This window comes from Callospermophilus lateralis, unplaced genomic scaffold (assembly GCF_048772815.1).
Source record: "Callospermophilus lateralis isolate mCalLat2 unplaced genomic scaffold, mCalLat2.hap1 Scaffold_63, whole genome shotgun sequence".
Taxonomy (NCBI): Eukaryota; Metazoa; Chordata; class Mammalia; order Rodentia; family Sciuridae; genus Callospermophilus; species Callospermophilus lateralis.
In genome coordinates, this window is record NW_027514713.1 from 12,065,759 (window position 1) to 12,084,521 (window position 18,763).

General features: G+C 43.3%; 1 pseudogene; it reads left to right on the forward strand.

Annotated features, from left to right (window-relative positions):
- Nucleotides 1-14,244, forward strand: part of LOC143389686 (phosphatidylinositol 4,5-bisphosphate 3-kinase catalytic subunit delta isoform-like) — a 41,322-nt pseudogene extending 27,078 nt beyond the window's left edge.
- Nucleotides 14,245-18,763: the final 4,519 nt, after the last annotated feature.

Sequence of the window (18,763 nt, forward strand, 5' to 3'; positions counted from 1 at the left end):
AAAATGGTGCTATCCAATCAATAATTTATTAGAATTTCTGAAATATAATAGAGAATATTAAATTACCTTCTGTTAAAATTTACATTAAGTAAATAGCTTCAGAAAAAAAATCTTAAAATGAAGGTTGCTGTGGAGAGCAGTGACAGAGAATGGGAGATCTGTGTCTGAGATTGGGGTCTCTGATGACCTCTTGGCTGTGGCATACCTGTTACCTGGGAATGTTTCTGTGCAAAGGTGCCAGAGTCCCTGTGGCTATACACTGCATGAGGAGACTCTATCCTAGAGACTTACCAGCCTCAATCTTGATCTCAGACACACAGCTACTGGGAACAGAGGAACTCTCTTGCTAGAAAACCACAATGTTTCACCAGTCTGCTGCTCCTGAACCTGTGCACCTAACAGTAACTTCAGACAATGGACTTTCTTGAGAGCTACACAAAGCTCCTCACATTGCACACTGCAATTGTAGAATGCAACTGTGAATAGTTGCATGATGTTGCTAGCCATACAAATATATGAGTACAAAAAAATATGTTGATGAGGAATATATAAATAAAGATTGCTGGAAGTTCTTTAGACCTGCTTCCCCTTCAGAGAGCAGCATTCCACCTGACCCCAGCTTTATCTTCAAAAACATTTGTCTCTGTGTGAGTTTTTATTTATCTTATCCTCCTTTGCATACTAATTTTATATATATATATATATATATATATATATATATATATATATATATATATATATAACAGTGCTATGACAATGCAGTACAGAAATATTTTTAGGTAACTAGTTTTTTTTATCTTGTAAAAGAAAAAAAAGAAAAATTTAAAATGAACAGCATATATCCACAGCCTATATTCCTAACCAGCACCCTAAAATTGCTCTATCTTCAACTAACTATAGCTTTAGAAAACAGGAAGGAGAGGGTCATTATTATACAAAATACTTGTATGAAGATGCAAATTTGGTGTTAACATACCTTATATACAAAAAGATATGATAAATGGTGGTATAAAGGTGAATTAAGAATTGTATGCAAAAAAAAAAAAAAAGAGAAAATAGGAAGGGTTTCAAAGTTGATAAAAGAATGGACCAGCAGTGGGAAAAAAGAACAAAAGGAACAAAAAGATATGAATGGAAAAAAGTAAATAGTTCAGGTAAAAGAGTATTAAAGTATGTACTTTAATAAGCACTCTAATTGATTCTCATACAGGTATATTGGAGGGCTCACTAATGACCAACCATGACACAGCAATCTTCAACAATGTCTGTATTCTAGGAAACAGGAGAAAGATCAATAACAGAAAAATTACAAAAAGTTCACTGGTGAAGAGAAGATAAGTAAAACCTTTGTGAAAGGCATCAGTCCTCTCTAAGCATTTTTAAATTTAAAATAAATTATTCTTATTTTTAATTTTTGTTAACTCTAACCACTTGGTTGGCATGCATCAAGACTCTGGGTTTGATCACAGGAATGGGGAAAAATATTGTAGGCTATGGCCCCTCTGCCACACAAGACTGCAGGTTAGACTGTTAGAACAATCATGACAACTAACTAGGTAACATAGTATATTAATTCCTCTTAGGGTGAAACAAGATATAGAACTTTTGAGACAATCATTATCAGTGAAAACCGGTGAAGAATCTTAGGCTAACTGGTGCTTTATTAATGGGGTAGAGTTCAAACAAGGAGAGGTGGGTGGTACATCATGAAGGGGAACACTAAGAGAATACAGACCATTTGAGGTCTGGGAAGGAACACCAAGGCACTACAGACCATATGGGAACATCTGTGGATATATGCTGTTCATTTTAAATTTTTTAAATTTTTTTTTTTACAAGATAAAAAAAACTAGTTATCTAAAAATACTTCTGTGTTTCATTGACATAGAACTGTTATATATATATATATATATATATATATATATATATATATATATATATAATATATATATATATTTATATATATATATATATATGTTTATATATATATATGTTCTATGTCAATTATATATATATATATAATTAATATGCATATTAATTTGCAAATTTTGTTAGATTACAAATTTCTTGATGGGAAGGCCTGCTCTATTAATTTTTAATGGATTTTACATAATAAAGTGTTCAATAAATAGTGTAACACTCTCTGTGTTACCTTCTACCACTGTCTAGACAGCATCTACACAGACTGTATGTGGATGGGCAGCCACACAACACACAGCCATCCTTAATACTAGCAGTGAGGTCAAAGGGGCAGTGTGCAGGATGACTCCCAGGTTTACAGTCTAGCATCTGACATGTACATGAAGAGCAAAGTTCTGTGTGGCTCTAGCCCCAACTTCTTTCTCTCTTTCACCTTCCCATGGATCAGAGCAGCAGGAATCCTGGCTACTGGAGTGAGGATCTGACCTCAATGCAGGAGCATCCTGCAAGACATCCCACAGGGACTGGGATAGGGTAGATGCAGACTGTTTTGGAACATTCTAGCATTCTGTCTTTCTCCATTATGAGTGCAGATCCTTTAGGAAACCACTGTTATCTCCTAACCAAAGTGGTCAAATGATCTGCACCACAGCTGTCTGTTTCCATGATCCACAGAGAACGTCCCCAGCAGGAACATGTACATTTATGAAGCCTCAGTACAAGAACACAAGACCTGGGTGATATCAAAGGAAGCTGCTGGTCCTGAGAGGCCAGGGACCCCACAGTTCCCATCACAACCACAATGCTAGAAGTGGGCAGAATACCAAAGACAAGACCCATTTTCAGACTTCAAACAAAAAACACTGTTCTGGTCCCAAAAAGAATACCAAATGTTACATGGCCTCATGCCTGGACCAGAGTGGGAAGACCTCCTCTCTGGTTTCCCAAGGGGGAGGGAACAGGAGCATTGTCCCTGAACTTCACCTCATAATCCTGAGTACAGTAGCATAAAGGACACAGACAATTCCAATGTATTTAACAAGTAGTAAAAAGTCAGTTGATTATCTATATATTAACCCTCTTATACCACTTGTAAAAGCACTAGTTTGGAAAAAAATGTAGACTTCAAGAAAGAAAAAAATGATTACCAATTTTTACTCTTTGTCAGCTAGTCATGTCATTCCAACATTTCTGGAGGTGCAAGAGATGGGCAACTCACTGGATGGCAGATGTCTTGGGTGCTGTAGCCCCTGTCCTGGTAGGAGGTGGCAGGGAGAAAGAGCCAGCTCCTGGCTTTGGGGAAAAGAGATCCAGCAGGGGTGGGCAAATGGTGGGAGCCTACAGTCCCACACATTGGGCATGGGAGGATAATTAGCAATGGGAGTCCACAGACCTACTGGCTGAAGAGATTTTCTACATGGAGGACCTACTGGCTGGGAGATGGGTAGCAGACATTCTGAGGTGGGGATGCAAGAGTCCAGATTGCACTCAGTAGCTGAGTGTGGAGTTTTCCCACTTCAGCTGCTGATGCTGGTTGGAGTTCTGACTGTTCCCAGGGCCAACCTCCTTGAAGCTTTCCCATTGGTCCGTAGTGATGTCTTCCTCCTTCTCCTCTTCCCATTCACGTTGCTCTTCCTCTTCCTCACCACTGTGGAGGTCCTGGTAGGTCTGCAAAGAGAGGGATGTGCAAGTCCAGCTCATGGCCAAGTCATCCACTGTCCTTCCAGGAGCAGCAACAGAAGAGAGATATCCCCCAGTGAGGGAGACTGTCCAGGGAAAGGGGCCTAGGCCTCACTGGGAGTGGCCTCTCCATGGAGTCCAGGCATGCAGAGAGCTCCTGGATGGGGATGCTCAGTTCCCTCCTTGGAGCACTGTCTCTGCATAGAGTGGGAGGATCACCAGCCTGAAGCCAGCTCATCTATGCGCTTACACTTACTAGGTTGTATGAACTTCAGTAAGGCCTCACTGAGGCTCAGTTTACCCCCCTGCTGGATTTGAGAATCCTAGCTCTCTGAGTTGTGTGGTTATAAGGAACAGGCACATGAACATGGAGGAGCCTGGCCTGCAGTGTTCTGCAGCCTGGGCCGTGTCTGCTCCTACCTCCCTGGAGCTCATGGTGATGGTCAAGGCAGATCATTCCCATCCATCTCATTCTCCTTCCCTGTGTCCTGGTCCCACATGATTCACTGATGTGCAACTCAGATCTGAAACACCCCTAGGATGATCATAAACACCATGAAGTAGATGCAAACAACAATCACCATGGTGGCAGTAATCAGGAAGATTGTCAAGGGAGCAAAAGGACAAAGAGAACTGCAGAGAGGTCACCCAGATAGATGCTTCCCACCTGTCCTTGGCTATCCTAGGTTGGCATACTCCACCTAACCTACAGAGAGTAGAAAGTACCAGGAACAGCTTTCCCAGCTTTGCATGGTCTCAAACTTGCTGGGTCACTGTGGCTGTGAGCAAGCAATCATTTCCTCATTTGTGATGAGGAGTGGGAACTATGCTGCCGTGTTGCTAGCCAGGTGGGACAGGGACATCTGCCTAAGACCTGTGGTGTTTCCACTTAGATGCCTCCCGTGACATTGCTGCAAATGGTTGAGGACTAAGCAGGTTGTGGCCTGACAGGTAAACAAAATAGCAGTGCTTAGGGTGAACAAACTGTGGCTGGGAAGCCATGTGGCTGGTATGTTCCACAGGATTGGCAGCAAGGATTATGTTCACCTGCAGTGGACAGGATGAAAGGACCAATAGGGATGAGCTCTTCTCTCCATTGTCAGTGGCAGAGTGGCGACCCCTGAGCTGGTGGGCTGGCTGTGACCCTGGTGCTGACCCATGGGGTCCTGTGTGGCAGCCAAGACCCTCGTTGGTGGCTGCAGATGTTGGGCAAGGCTGGCGCTCCAGCACCACCTGTTCCAGGGAAAGGTAGGTGGCTGTGGAGATGGCACAACTGGGGGGGCTGCAGGCCTGCTCTGGGCCCAGATAGGGCGGTCTCAGTTGGGCACAGGCATGGGGTGCCTCCTCATTGGGCTTGGATGAGCACAGAAGGGGTCCTGCCAGGGTGGCCGAGGGTCGGCACTGGTCAAGGTGCTGCCTGCGTGGCCTAGGATGGGCACAGGTTGGGGTACTGCCGGCCTGGCCTAGGGTGGTCGCAGGTGCTGCTGGGGTGGCCTAGGGTGGGTGCAGCCTTGGATACTCTGCGGTGCAGGGAGGGCCCACATGGTGAGCTTTAATTGCATCATTTTCTGGTCCCCAGGCATAAGCAGGTAGAGTTCTCTTGCCCTTCCTGCAGAGCCTCATTCTGTCTATATCCCTGAGTGATAAGTTGTTCACAGTATTGTGCTGTTCCACTTGTCTTTGAACAGTTGTACATAAGGATAGTTTCATGTTTGACCACCTTTCTGGAAGTATGATTGTTGTAGCAAAGGACTGCAGTCTTTTCAATATAAAATCCCTGATACAAAATCATTTATCCTTGGTTTTTCTTTTACCACTCCCAATACAATTTACCATTATTCTTCTTGTAAGAATTGCTGTTGAGTGCAGACTTATTGCTCACCCAGAACATTTACTGACCCTGATAACTGGCACTTGAATATTTACAGTATTTAACACTGTATTTAACAATTAAATTTCATAATGGGAAATTCTAAAAACAAGAGGTATGTGCCCATTCCAAATGATCTTTTATCTTCAACTGAAAATCTTAACATTGATGTGAGTACTCAATGTGTTTAGATTTTCACATAAGGGAAAACAGGTCCGCAGGCGGTTAAGGAAGAGTGCCTTCCTGCCTTCCACAACCACTTACTGGTCTGCATGCCTGCACATGACCTTCCAAATTTTCCCTTTCCTTCCTTTTTTTTTCAATGAGAGTAGTTGCAAGGATTGGCTTAAATAATGTAAAAACCCCACCACACTATTACCGGTTATTATTTACTCTTAATCTGTTATCATCTTTCCTTTCCTTTTCTCCCTTTGAAGGATCAAGAACATGCTTTCTCCTTCACAGGTTTTCACTTTTCCACCCAGCTAGAATAACCTCTAATGTCTTATAGCATTTTTCTAAATCTTTGTTGTAGTAGTTGGAAGCTTCTGTCTAGTGTTAAATATAAATAAACTCCTTCAGACCACAGATTGTCTTTCTTAGAGACTTCAGGACATTTCATGCTCAACCAGTTAGAGCTGAGCTTTTTGAGCAAATTAATGTGTAAGATGACATTAACTAGCCAAGTTTGATTTTTCCTTTTCTTTTCTGCCACATATGTATAGATGTTCTCCAGGTTCCACCTGTGACCTTTTCTACCTTGTAACTTCATCAGTTCTTTGGTGCTATCATTACTAAACAAATGGATTCACCAGTATCCTCATATTTAACCTTGGATCTGATTTAACCTACCATACCTCAAATGCAATACTCCACAACTAAAGTCATCATTGCATTATCTAGAGTTGCATCTGACCTAGGGAAATGCTTTTGTGACTGTTTTTTTTTTTTTTTGGTGCTAGGGATTGAACTCAGAGTTGATTATACACTGAGCCACCTCACTAGCCCTTTTTACATTTTTTTTTCTCTAGAGACAGGGTCTCACTAAGTTGCTGAGGCTCCTTTTGAGCTTGCAATCTGCCTGACTCAGCTTCCTAGGCTACTGGAATTACAGGAGTGTGCCACTGTGCCTCTCCTGGGGCTAGTAGTTTTTGGTTTTGGAGTAAGTACATAAATGTTTGAAGAGTTTTTCATCTATATTTTTATCTTACTTTTAAGGTGATGTTACTCAGACTCTTTTGAAAGCACTTGTCTGATCCATTGCTGGCCCCATTGTTTTTACATGGAAAAAATCACCCTTTGTGAAAATAATCTCTTCAGCAGAGGCTGTGTCCTATAGAGGGAAGACTGTCTACTAGAGAGGGGGGACACAGGGAAAAACACCTGACATGCAGAGGGGTGTTTTGAGTATTAAATTGACAATGCCCTTTCCAAACATGTAAGGAGGACTTTCAAATGACAATCAGGATAAGAGTGAATCTTTATGGAAGATAAGAATGAGGTTTAACATTTAGGATACAGAGGAAGAGTTACAGCATCAGTACAGGGCAAAATAAAGTCTGAACTAGAAGGCAAGATAAATAATTATGTCATTTCTGCATTTAGGAAAAAAGGAGATTTTAAAAGTACCTGTTGTGACTAGTTTTGTGTGTGAGTGATAGAGTGCCTACCTAGCATGTGCGAAATCCTGGATTAAATCCCCAGTACTGCAAAAACAAAATATTGGTTCACACTGTTAAGTACTGCATGGAGTTCAAGGAGTGTGAGGCCTAGAAGGCAGTCAAAATCACTTTTTAGTCTTAGATGGTGAAATTTATTTACCTTTGGAGTGAAAAGCAATCAGTTTAAGTTCAATTATAAGAAATTGGAAACTTTCTTAAAATGCTTTACTTCTTATATTTTTTTAATTGAATTAGTAGTATAATTTGGATCCTGAACTTATCCTTTGACTTTTCTTCACATTTACAATTCATATGTTTTCTAATTGAAAATTCTAATATTGAGTAATAGGTGACATTTGTCAGCTCAGAGCTCCTGTTGCAAACCTCAGATGTGTTATGTATCTGTGATTCTTCTCAGCAGAACTTAAATGCAATAGGCATGTTGCCATGAAGTGAAAAATGTACAAATGCTCACCTGGAAAAGCTTTCTTTTAATGCAGTACATTCTCTTGTTCATACTGATTCTTCTCATTTTTATTGCATACTTTATATCTCATCTCTTCATATTTTTTTAAAAAATTGTCACCTGGTTTGACTATCACTTGAGAACAACAAACTAGGAACTTTGGAGACTAACTTGTTTAATTGCTATGAGGGCTATATAGATAAGTAAAACTGTCCATATGGACCTCATTTAATGCTATGTCAGTAGTCCAGGTTTCTTTTGTTGAAATTTTAATCAGGACAAGTTTATTTACATATATTTCCTATAATTCTGCCAGTCTTACCTCTAAGCTTTACATGAGATAGAACAAGTAGTCCCTTTGAAAAAAGTAAAGACATCCACCCTTTTTGGTCTGGTGTCCAGCATCCTCTGTGCTACTCTTGATTTTGAAGTGTATCTCCTTCCTATCCTGGCAGAAATACTCAGCAATAAGGCTTGCACAGGGATTTGTGTGTGACAAGTCTGCCTGTGGCTCTCCTGTTTCATTTCTGCACATCACCTACAGGTTACAGTCTGTGAAAGTAGTGTTCTCTGAGACTCCTACATAAGAACTGTGCCTGTTATTGTTTGTTGGGTGCTGTGGGATTTATAACACTCATTTTCTCATAGCTTTAGTGTTCTTATTTGTAAGATTGGAGTAACAGTGGCCATGTCAAAGGACTGCTGGGAAAATAAGAGATAGAATGCATGTGCAGGCCACTGCCTGTCTCCTGGCACAGGGTGAGCACTCCAGAAATGTGCCCTGTTCAAGATTACTGAGCACAGCACTGGGGCTCTTCCTTTATCCCAGGGCTTGTCAGCCAGGTTCCTAATCTACTCTGCAGCACTTTCCAGCCACACCCAGCCATATGCCATTGTGAAATGCCCACCCTTGCATCTAGGTGGGTGTGGCGTGGTGATTGCTCCTTGCCCTTCTATCAAACATCATCTAGTCTTGGTGCAGGGCATATTCCTCCAGGGTATATTCTCTGTCCTAACCACCCCAGGCAAAATGTGGTCCTCCTTGCCCTTAATCCCCAGGCTTCCTGTGAGTCAGTGCTACAGGAATTGTCCCAGTAAATTTCAGTCCTTTCTTGGGTTGTGGCTTTTTTGTTCACATTCTGATAACTACATACATTTTAAACTATTCAAATTAATTATTTTTTGAAAACTTCTAAGCACCAGATATTTCATACATGTAGGCATGCATGACCTGACACCAAGTTAAACAATTATAAACATTTTGAATTACAGTTTTTCACACAGCCTGATGTTCTTCCAGCTCGTTTTTCTTTCTCTGTTTCAGAGCGTAGCCGACAATGGAGCTGCTCCTTCTGGTCCATGTTTTGTATATTCTAGCACATATTCTCATTCATTCCTGAGATTCTACACAATGGAATGTCATTTGGCTATGTTTAAATGTATGAAAATATTTCTGTTCTGGGAGTGGGCACTCTCAAATATTTAGCACACATAATTGACTTAACAGAGTGGAACATTAACCAACATATCCTGAACTGAACCTACATCCTTTTCGTGGTGCCATACACCTGTAATCCCAGTGACTGAGCTAGGTTCAGAGCCAACGTGAACAGCATAGAGAGGCCATATCACAAAATAAAAATTATAATGTAACAATAAGTCACAAGGGGGACTCATCTGTTATCTCTTTCACGTTCTGTTTTTGTACCAGGGATTCAACACGCTGGAGCCTATCCACAGAGCAAGTACCCAGACCAAGCGGGCTGCAGTTTCCAGCGCAGGTCCACAGGGGTCGCAGCCAGCGCGGGAGACCGAGAAATTGCAGGCGGGCGGGCCTGGTGAGTTTGAAACTAGCCTTGCATGAAGGGGCGGGTCCAGCGCTAAGAGCCCTCTCTTTGCTAATCCTCCTCAGGCGGGTGTAGAGGTCCCACCTGAAGGCAGGCATGTGGGCAGGCGATCTTTCTTTTCAGCCTAGAGTGAGAGCAGCTACCAGTGCAGGTGGCCTGGGCTGAGCTAAGCATTTTCCCCAACTTCTCTAGGCCATTTCTGAGTCCCAGGCCGCTGTAGCTCAACCTGCGTCACTGCCTGGCTGAGATCTTTCCCACCAAGGGGCAGCTGCTGGGTCCCTGCCCACGTGGGCACCCAGGACCCCTGCTCCTGGTGTTCCAGCTGTACCTGTTCCAGGTCAAGTTATGAGGGAATGGGCATGGGCATGGACACAGGTATTGCGGGGTCCCGGTGGGCGCAGGCCTGGAGTGCCTCTTTGGTGGGCTTAGGTGTGCACAGACCAGGATCCCCACCTGGGTGGCCTAGGGTGGGTGCAGGCTGGGCGGAGTCTGAGCTCATGGTTGTGAGCAGAGAACCAGCATCTTGAACTTTATGAGCATGAATTTCTGGGTCACTGATTTTGCCCGAACCACTGTAGACTTTTGGTAATTGTCAAAGCAGCACTTTGGTAAGTACGGAGAATTTCACAAAATAAATAAAAGTACTACTTTTCAATGTGAAATTGATAAACTCTTCTATTGAAGGTGAAGAGAAATGAAAACTGTAAGCCATGGCTGTTATATTCTCAGAGTAAAACACATATGAGCCATATCATTATGTAGAAATTATAAAAGTGCTCTAAATTTAATGCCAAATATTTTGCTTGAATAGAATGTTGGAATTCCTATGTGGATTGTTATTGTTGGATGTTGCGTAATATCACTGGCATACAATGTGGAGGCCAATTAATCGAGTGAGTACATACACACAGATATTTATGGTACTGTTGAAGCCAGGCTGTGCAGGATGAATCAAATCTTGGCCATCTGTGTGGTATGTAAGGGGGAAGGTTGCTCGGTGAAGCTCTTATCCACGGAAATCTCAAACTAAAAAATATTTTCCTTACTAGTTCCTATTTAGTAATCCATGCCATGAACTCAAATAGAGGCATTCAGATGGTTGTGATAGATTGTCAGCTATGTTTGCAGCACAGAAGGTTGCCATTCTGTTCTAATATGTTAATAAAATAGATCTACTGCTGCTGTGTTCATATAGAAAACACTGGTGGCTTATATATTTTTGGTGATGAAGATAAACATAATTAAATTAATTAAAATGAAGCAACTAGTTATATGACTTTCCATCATGCTAGGGGACAGGGAACAACTTGGGAGGCATGAGGAAGATGAGATTCTGTCCCCTGGGAGTAGGTGATATTCAATGCCTCTCAGTGAGCATCAAGAAGGGAAAATTCATCAAGATCACCTCCTTAACTTAGCCAGATTTGAGAACTAAGTTTCAGCATCAAATAAATAATAAAAAGTGGGTGAAGTACTGATTGCCTGTAATCCCAGATTCTCTAGAGACTGAGACAAGTCCTAGGCCAACCCCAGCATCTTAGTGTGACCCTGTCTCAACATAAAATAAATGGGGATGTGGTTCAAACAAACAAAAAACAACAAAATACATAATACAATGGGCTAGACATGAGGAATACCTCATCCAGTCCCCTAGGCACTGAAAGGGATAAAAGTTCAAATCAACTAAAACAGTTTGTAGCATTCATGATAGTAGGAAATTGGAGAGAATGATTTATTTTTGTCAGAAGGGAGGCATGATTTTGAGGACCCTGCATTAGAAGTCGCTTGCTATAAATCATTATTCTAAGAGAAGAGGAGGGATAACTAATCCAAATCAAATAAGGTGTTCTGGAAATGATGCTCCTAATATTGAAAAAGGACAACATAGCACAATGTGATGATATATAGATAGAAGGCAATTCTGGCAAATAAAACAATGTGAATAAAAGTCACAAAAGCATAAAACGAGACAAAGAGTGACAGAAATTATAGGCAGTTGATTGTTGCAGTACAGAGATTAAGATAGGCAATATTAAAAGATGAAACTGGAAGGTACTGAGAATTATGCACAAAGAATTAACATGACTTTTTGGCCATTAGGAGATTCCTGGTATTGCCAGAAGAGGAAAATTAAAGACAACCTGGCAGGATTATGAGGGAAACCTCTTCATTAATACAGTTGGTTCTATGACTTATATTGTGTGTGTGTGTGTGTGTGTGTGTGTGTGTGTGTGTGTGTATAATCTAAATGTACAACTTTCCATAAAATAAGAGTAGAAAAATGTCTTGTAGCATTTTTTAAAAAGACAGTTTCATGGAGAAACCTACCAAGTATTTATGAAACAAATAATTCCAAATTTTTAAGTTTTTAAAGAGTATTTAAAAAGAAGGAAAACATCCATTTTTTTTCAAAACAGACATTACAATGATTATAAATCCTGCCAGGAGTGCATTATAAAAATCAGATCAGACACTAATATTACATAGTGTGTATGGTAGGTGTCCCAAGACGATTTTTGAATGAGTTAAAATATCCACTTCAAGAAGGCTGAAATGAGATAACATAGTTGACTTCAAGCATTTGAAGGGTTTCCACATGGAAGACACTTGTTCTCTTTACTTCATTAGGTAGTATTAGGATCATTAATGGCTGGAGTTGTTCATATTTAGACAACTACCTAATGAAGCACTGACATTTCCTTGTTTCTTTTTGTAGCACTAGGGATGGAACCCAGGACCTTGAGCATGCTAGGCAAGAAATCTATTACAGAGCTATATGCCCAGCCCCTTCTTGCTCTACAATAATTTAAAGCAGAATATGAACATATTGTAGGATGCTATAAAATATTGTGGAATTGAGTTTTCAAATGATTTTTAGGCTGTAATCCTTACAGGATTTTATTATGGTTTGGTCTCCATTGTCCTTCAAAAGTGTCATATACTGAAGGCTTGGTCCCAGCTGATGGCACTACTTCCAGGAGGTGGACCCTGTAGGAGGTAGGATCTAGTTGAAGGAAGTGAAGTCATTGGGTTTGTGCCCTTGAAGGTTATACTTGGACCCAAGGCCAACCCTTCCCTTTCTCTCTCTCTTTCCTGGCAGCCATGAAGTGAGCAGTTTGGTTCTACTACATTCTCTTTGCCATGATATTCTGTCTTGCCACAAGTTCCAAACAACATATCCAAGCCATCGAGGGCTGAAACCAAGCTGAAACAATTCTTTCCTCCTTTTAAGGTGATTTTCACAGAAAATCTGATTAATGTAGATTCTAAAGAGTCACTTCAGAACTAGGAGAGGGGTGAAGGTAAAGGAATAGAAAAGCTAATCAAATAAATTTTTAATACCCTATTTTTCTTTTGTAATAATAGTTTTGACATTCTGGGATTTCTGCTACAATAAAGAATCAATAAAGAGTCTTTTAGGGCTGGGGATGTGACTCAAGTGGTAGCGCGCTGGCCTGGCATGCATGGGGCACTGGGTTCGATTCTCAGCATCACAAATAAAATAAAGATGTGGTGTTCACCGTAAAATAAAAAAATAAATATTAAAAATTTCTATCTCTCTCTCTCTCTCAAAAAAATTTAAAGAGTCTTTTACATTCAGATTTGATGAGGACATACATAGCATGTGTGTTTGCTCCCTCTCATGCTCTCTCCTCCACTCACTCTCTCCCTGTGCACACACACACTCACACATTGCTTGCTTCAACTTTAGGCAGTAACAGCTGTGTCTCTGCTCCACCCTCCCATGGTGGTGCCACTCCCAACCCCTGAGGGGAGAGAAGGGTGTGACTGCAGGATGGCACACCTGTCCCAGAAACACTGTGAGACTCCAGGCCCAGAGGGCAGAGGCAGAAGCAACAGGGCTGGATCAGAGTCCCTGAGCCTTCCCATTATCCAAGTCCACTCTGTCCTGGTTTTGAGGGTACTGTGAACAGGCCTACAGCATTCTGCAGCACCATGGGCTCCTCTTCCTCCAACTCTTTGCTCTGATGCGGGCAGCAGGCTTGCCTGAGCTCATCTCCTCCAAAGACATCCAGTATTTGAAGGTATGCCAGCACAGGGCCACACCAGACTGGAGCCCAGGGTCTACCACATACTTCCCAAGGCCTGCCTGAACCTCTACAGCTGCAGAGGAGTCTGCCTCCCCTATATATAGTATAAAAAAATGAGCTTGGCAGAGCTCATCCTGGTCAGAGTGCATCTTGTCTGAACAGCTCAGGGACCTAGGAGATTCACCTCACAGGTGCGGGCCCTCATGCCATCCCAGGCCCAGCACTGCAGTATGGTGGGAAGTGGCCAGAGTGGTGTGCTCCCTGGGCCTGGTCCCACCCCATTGCAGGTGAACTGTGATCTTTTTTGGTCATCCCATGTGTCCTCAGTGTCTTTCATACATGAGATAAAGTCCCTTGTAGGTTTGCAAGACACTTTCCATTCCTGTCTTTTCAGTTGGTGAGAGGCAGAGTGGGAGGGGGTGTATTCCCTAAAGCTTCTCCTGCCCTTCTCTCAGCTAAGGTGAGGCCGCCTGACCATCTGCTTGCAGTTCTTTTAGGAAGGAATTTGAACAACCCTAGGGGGCAAGAGTACAGGGAGGCAGAAGGGATTGCAGATGCAGCAGGGTCAGGACCCCTGAATGTTGATACAGTTGTGATGATTCTGTCCCAGGACACTCTGGCACTGGGGAAGATAGAGGAGGAGGGGCTGAAGCACTTCCAGGGGAAATTCAATGAAGCCCTGAGGGAGAGCTGGAAGACCAAAGTGAACTGGCTGGCCCACAACCTGACCAAAGACAACCGGCAATAGTGGCCACCTCTGAGCCACCACAGGCTGGCAAACATGTTCTGAGGACAGCTACCCTTGGTTGTCTTAGTTGGGGCCTCACACCTGAACTGCATCTCATGGGAAAGAACAGCACAATTGCCTTTTGTTTACACTAGTTATTTAGACAGACAGGAAATGTTTCAAGATGATGGGGGAATGTGATGGACATTATTATCCAAAGTAGATGTACGAAGAAAGAAATTGGTGTAAATATACTCTGTATACAACAAGAGATATGAAAAATTTTTTTCTGCTTGTGTAATAAGAATCGTAATATATTCCGCTGTCATATTTGAAAAAAAAATTAAAAAAAAAACTCTAATAAAGAACCAAACAGCCAGGCCTGGGATTGTAAGCTCAGTAGTAGAGTGCTTGCCTTGCACGTGTGAGGCACTGGTTTCAATCTTCAGCACCACATAAAAATAAATTAAAAATAAAAGTATTTGTCCATCAACAAGTAAAAAATATCAAAAAGAACCAAACACCATAAATGCAAATGCATCCTCGTGCAGAGGATGGGTGCTGCACTGAGTCCAAGCACTGTGAGTTGGGCACCTTGAGGTTGTACCTTGCTCTTGTCTTAGGATGGGCATTCCAGGTCTTCCAGCTAGTGGATCTTTCCCAGCAAAGACTGACCTCCTCTTGGGGAAGCCTTGTTCCCAGGCTCCCCACCTAACAGTTATTTTGCCTCCTGTCCACTTAGGACACCTCGATCCCCAGATCACGTTGTGCCACCTGTGTGGCCCACCCTGCGTGTTCTTTATTGACCAAGTCCTGGGCAGCTCCCAAAGAAGCCAGAGGAACCTCTAGACACAGGGATGCTTTCTCTTCACTGCTAAAGTGACTCTCAGGTAGAGGATGCCCTCACCTCTTTAACCTTCAGGTAAGAAAATAATACCACTCTATTTACTGAACCTCTACAGCTACAGAGGAGCATGCCTTCCCTATGTATAGTATAAAAAATGAGCTTGGCAGAGCTCCTGCTGTCAGGGTGAAAGGTCAGAGGGGGTCTGTGTGGTGATGTGTGAATAGGTTGCCTGCTCTGGCAGGGTTAAGGGAGGGATGGGGCTTGATGTCCTCCTAGGGTTCACCTTTGAGGAACCATCTGGGAATAATCTTGGACCATATCAGGTGGGGTCTTTCTCTCTGAGGGTACTTGCTCTGAGATAGTCCAAGGTTAGCCTCAGTAATCCAAAAGTGCTCGACAAGAGAAACTGTCCCTACTGCAGGTTCCTGTGCCTCTTTCATCTTTCTGAAGCCCACTGTAGTGAAGCATCCAGGACTTGGGATTTTAGAAGCCCACAGTGGGCTGGGGCCAGAGCCCAGTCATAGAGCATGTGCTGAGTATGCATGAGGCCCTGGGTTTGATCTCTAGCAGTGTAAACAAAAAAAAAAAATATGAAGAAGCCCCTGGTAATCCTGATGCACAGTTTGCTCACTCAGGACCTGCTGGGCTCACTGCTGATCTCTCAGGTGTCTCCCAAGACTCAGAAGAGCCAGCAGACTCTGGCCCTTAGCAGCAGAGGTGCACAGCTTAAAAGGAATTCCAGATGCCAGCTCTCTCCATTTTCAATAGCTGTTGTGGCACCAGAGCACCTGTCTCATCTGCAGTAGCCAGAGATGACTCTTTTGTTCCCAAATAAATGCTGAATTTAATCTGGCCACCTTCCTCCTTTACAATATGAAAAACCTCCTTTACAATATGAAAAACCACACACATGTTTATGTATTATACTTCAAGGCGTGGGCTACAGACCTTGCACACCCTCAGCAAGTTCTGGGTATATGGTCTGTTGCCCAAAACAGCTTCTTTCTGTTTTCAATCATTTCATGTTGCAAGTTAAATATCACTGATGTAGGTTGAGTCTGCAGTCTTTTGTCAAAAGACAGAAAGGCACGTTGAAAGAAATTAAAGCCTTTCTATGGTCTTATGTTCTTGGCTCAAAAATAAATCAAGGGAAAACAAAGTTTAAACAAGGCAATAAACAGGCATCACTCCAGCTGGAGTTAGAACCAGAACTTTACTGTAGTGTACACACTTTCCCACCTAGCATCAATACATGCATCTGGGCAGGAACACCAAGGCACTACAGACAATATGAGGAAATCCCTCTCTGTCAGCTTCTACCACTGTCTAGACAGCATCTCCACAGACTGCATGTGGATGGGCAGCCACACAACAGCACAGCCATCCTTAAGACTGGCAGTGAGGACACAGGGGCAGTGTGCAGTATGACCCCCAGATTCACAGTCTAGCATCTGACATGTACATGAAGAGCAAGGTTCTTTGTGGCTCTATCCCCAACTTTTTTCTCTCCTTGACCTTCCCATGGATCAGAGCAGCAGGACTCCTGGCTACTGGAGTGAGGATCTGACCCCAATGCAGGGGAATTCTACAGGAGCAACCCACACGGGCTGGTTTGGGGTAGATGCAGACTGTTTTGGAACATTGTAGCCCTCTGCCTTCCCCTATTTATGAGTGCAAATCCCTCAGAAAACCACTGCTATCACCAAAACCAAGTGATCAAGTGATCTGCATGACAGCTTTCAGGTTTAATGAACCGCAGAGAACTTCACCAGCAGGAAAATGTACATTTATGAAGCCTCAGTACAGGAACACAAAGCCTGGGTGGCAGAAAAGTAAGTTTCTGGTCCTGAGAGGAGTGCATGAGAAGCCAGGGACCCCACAGCTCCCATCCCAAACATGACGCTAGAAGTGTGCAGAACCCCAAAGATGAAGACCCATTTCCAGACTTCAAACACAAACCACTACTCTGGTCCCAAACACCACACCAAATCCTACATAGCCTCATGCCTAGAACAAAGAGAGTAGGCCTCCCCTCATAGTTTCCAGAGGGAGAGGGAACAGAAGCAGGGTCACTGCACTTCGCATCCTAGTCCTGAGTACACTAGCACAAAAGTCACAGAGAATTACAATGTATTTACAAAGCATTAAAAAGTCAGTTGATCATCTACATTTTAACCCCATTCTATCACTTGTAAAAGCACTAGTTTGGAAAAAATAAATAAAGACCTTCAAAAAAGAAAAAGAAAAAATGATGATCAATTTTTACTCTTTGTCAGCTACTCTAGTCACTGCAACTTTTCTGGAGGTGCAAGAGGTGTGCAACTCACTGGATGGCAGGAGCCTGGAGTGCTGCAGCCCCTGAGCTGGAAGGACATGGCAGGGAGGAAAAGTCAGCTTCTGGCTTTTGGGAAAAATAGATCCAGCAAGGGTTGGCAGATAGTGGGAGCCTACATTCCCACACACTAGGCATGGGAGGATAATCAGCAATGGGGTCCTCAGACCTGCTGGCTGAAGAGATTTTGTACATGGAGTACCTGCTGGCTGGGAGATGGGTAGCCGACATTCTGAGGTGGGGATGCAAAGTCCAAATTGCACTCAGTAGCTGAGTGTGGAGCTTTCTTACTTCAGCTGCTGATGCTGGTTGAACTTCTGGCTGTTGCTAGGGCCACCCTCCTTCTCCTCACAGCTCTCCCACAGGTGGATAGTGATGATTTCCTCCTCCTCTTCTCCAGCCTCACACTGTTCTTCCTCTTCCTCATCCTCCTCCTCACAACTGTGCTAGTCCTGGTAAGTCTGCAAAGAGAGGGAGGTGCAAGTCCAGCTCATGGCCAAGTCACCCAGGGTCCACCTTCCAGGAGCAGCAGCAGAAGAGAGATGTCCCCCAGTAAAGGAGAATGTCCAGGGAAAGGAGCCTAGGCCTTGCTGAAAGTGGCTTCTCCATGGAGTCCATGCATGCAGAGAGCTCCTGGATGGGGATGCTCAGTACCCTCCTTGGAGCACTGTCTCTGCATAGAGTGGAAGGAGCACCAGCCTGAAGCCAGCTCATCTCTGCAGTTACACTTTCTAGGTTGTATGAACTTTAGTAAGCCTCAGATTAAGCCTTCACTGAGCCTCAGATTACCCCCCTGGATTTGAGAATTCTAGCTCACTGAGTTGTGTGGTTATAAGGTGCAGGCACTTGAACATGGAGGAGTCTGGCCTACAGTGCTCTGCAGCCTGGGGCCCTGTCTGCTTCTACCTCCTTTTGGAGTTCATGTGATGGTCAAAGCAGAGTCATTGCCATCCATCTCATTCTCCTTCCCTGTGTCCTGGCCCTGTGAGGTTCACTGATGTGCAGCCCAGATCTGAAACACCCCCAGGATGATCATACGCACCAGGAAGTAAATGCAAACAACAATCACCATGGTGGCAGTATTCAGGATGACTGTCAAGGGAGAAAAAGAACAAACAGGGCTGCAGAGAGGTCACACAGATTGAGGCTTCCCACCTGTGATTGGCTATCCTAGGTTGGTGCACTCCACCTGAACTTCAGAGACTAGAAAGCATCAGGAACAGTTTTGTGTGGCCTCAAACTTGCTGGGTCACTGTGGCTGTGGGCAGGCAATCATTTCCTCATGTGTGATGGGGAGTGGGAATGGTACTTCTTTGCTCCCAGCCAGGTGGAACAGGAACATATGCCTAAACTCTGTGTGA